Source organism: Trichomycterus rosablanca, chromosome 14 (genome assembly GCF_030014385.1).
Source record: "Trichomycterus rosablanca isolate fTriRos1 chromosome 14, fTriRos1.hap1, whole genome shotgun sequence".
NCBI lineage: Eukaryota > Metazoa > Chordata > Actinopteri > Siluriformes > Trichomycteridae > Trichomycterus > Trichomycterus rosablanca.
This window is the reverse complement of record NC_086001.1, coordinates 30,742,840-30,745,378: the sequence shown is the minus strand read 5'-3', so window position 1 is coordinate 30,745,378 and position 2,539 is coordinate 30,742,840. Positions and strand designations below refer to the sequence as shown.

Sequence of the window (2,539 nt, the reverse complement as noted above, 5' to 3'; positions counted from 1 at the left end):
ACTATAGGTAGCACATCTCAATAGATCCATTGATCTGTATCTCAGCCATATATTAAACATGTAGTATGTTTACATGTATCTCAGGCATGTAGTAAATACTATTCTAACCCTCTATGAGGAATATCTTCTAAGGTTTTACCTCCGTGATTTATCATACCCTTTTGGATAAAATCCCAGTGAGAAAACTATAGATCACACAGATCTTATCTATAGCTACAAAAACATGGAATAAGGAAAAATCATTAGAACTGAACTGACAAGGGAAAAGCAACAACATTGTTTGACGTACACAAACAGCTAAGTACAAGATAACGTAATAAATGCTCAACATATTCACTCAGTAATGAACTTTATTAGACACGACCTTGCAGCTGAACTGCTAAGAAAGCACAAAACTGAAAAATAACCGAATACATTTTGTGTTGTCGTAATGTTAAGGTCGCAGATGGTTATTTAAAAATGATTGGCTTTCCTAGATGTATCACTGAACGCATGTATAAACGTGGTTAAATAAAACATTAACACATAGCATTAGATACACACCTGTTATTCAACTGTATGTAATCACGTATAGCTAATTTGAGCACCATAGTTCTGAAGTAGAATACAAAATAAGTCACATAATAACGGCATTACATACACTTAAACTTTACACTTTTAAAGGAATTAAAACTAAAACCACACATTACTAACCGCTAGCAGAAATAAATTAGGCAAAGGTAGCACAGAATTATAGACGTCCACTCAATGAGTCAAAAACAGATGTGCACATGCTCGGTAGGACAAATCGATGATATTAGGTAAAATAAATCAACAGAACAACAGCAGCACCCGTCGCTCGGTGAGGACAGTAACTGCAGAACGATATGTGCTTTCACGTCCGAGTCTCCAAAAGTCTCCAGTAACACTAGAAAAAGTCACTAGAGGGTCTGAAAACTTGTGAACTGAAAAACACGTTAGCAAGCCATGTGACCCGTGTGTACCATCCAATGAAACAGCTATATGTATGTCTCTGTGGCGCAATCGGTTAGCGCGTTGGGCTGTTAACCGAAAGGTTGGTGGTTCGAACCCACCCAGGGACGTATGTCTTTTATCTGGTGTTGATCAACCGGATATGAGACACAACAACAAGGTGTAGCTCCACAGAATAGTAACAGAAAAACATCCAGTGAACAACAGTGCTACAAGCACAAATATCCACCTGATAAGTCACCGGAGACCGGCTGTCCAAAGTGGAAGAACGTCCTTTTGGTTTCTGTAGATGTTAAATGAAGATACTCGCCCAACGTGGGGCTCGAACCCACGACCCTGAGATTAAGAGTCTCATGCTCTACCGTCTGAGCTAGCCGGGCTTAAGCAGCATGTTAGAACAGACAGCTCATCGGTCAGACCATCAGAGTGATGTAGGTTTAATTCACTAACATCACGACCAGATTAAGAACTAATTCACAGTTTACACACAAACACAATTCAGAATAAGTAACAGAAACAGACACAGACTTACTGTCACTTTTAATCTACTACACAATTACTGAACCCGCTCCATTATGCTTTACACCTCAGTGTATATTATCTGGAAACAGATGCTCTTCATATAGAAATATACTTTACATTTGCTTGATGGTAATAACTCTTAGTGAAGTCTTAATGAACAATTAAAACATCAATTCAGGTTTTTAGTTCAACTGGGAAAATATTAACAGTAGCTCAACTTCCTAAAACCCAGAATCTACACGTACAAATCCTACATTCATTCCACAAAGTTCACAAACTACATGATTTCATGAGTGAAAACTTGACGTTTGGAGCCCCTCTGGTGTGCAGGCTGGTACTGTGTATCAGAACTACTTACTGTGTGCAGGACCTGAGTCGTATCTGCTCCAGTCACTGGTTGGCGGCATTAAGCTCAGTCAAGAACTTTAAGAAATATATAGTTTAGATAGTTCACACATATAAGAACCTACAAAACCTCTTAGATGTGTATTATTAAAGTCAGTTTCAGCGGCTTAAATGGGGTTAGTGTAGAATTATGTACAAAGATCTAAAGAAACTACAGGTGAACTGGCTGGTTAGCTCAGTTGGATAGAGCGTGGTGCTAATAACGCCAAGGTCGCGGGTTCGATCCCTGTACGGGCCACGCCCACTTTTGGACTTCTTCTCTAACTAGCAGGTCCTATTGACCTTCAAACGTTGTCTCTGAGAAGTGTGAGATCTTTTTAATGCCCCTCTCATTCAAGTCAGAAACATGCCATTATTTCAATTAGCCAAACTTAATGACCCTTCTGTAAATGGTTTAATGTGCACACTGCTGCTACTGGCTTGTTTTTCTTTTCTACAATGTAAGTTCATACCTTCAGGTTCATGTTATTTGAGATCTCTACATAGATTTTGTCAACATTTTATATGTTATACAAAATAATTAAAAGAGTCGGATCACTATCGTTAGCTGTCATTTAAAAATGAATCGCAGGTCAATACAGAGACAAACCATCTCATCTAATACAAAATAGAATAAATAATGTATAACAGTTTAATGATG

At 38.2% G+C, this 2,539-nt stretch overlaps 2 non-coding genes across 2 annotated transcripts; one reads left to right on the top strand and one right to left on the bottom strand.

The window, feature by feature from the left end:
• The first annotated feature begins 1,008 nt into the window (after positions 1-1,008).
• Positions 1,009-1,082, top strand: trnan-guu (transfer RNA asparagine (anticodon GUU)). The gene has a single exon. It is a non-coding gene; the product is annotated as a tRNA-Asn (tRNA).
• A 197-nt stretch (positions 1,083-1,279) lies between these two features.
• On the bottom strand, positions 1,280-1,352 carry trnak-cuu (transfer RNA lysine (anticodon CUU)). The gene has a single exon. It is a non-coding gene; the product is annotated as a tRNA-Lys (tRNA).
• Between the last annotated feature and the right edge of the window lie 1,187 nt (positions 1,353-2,539).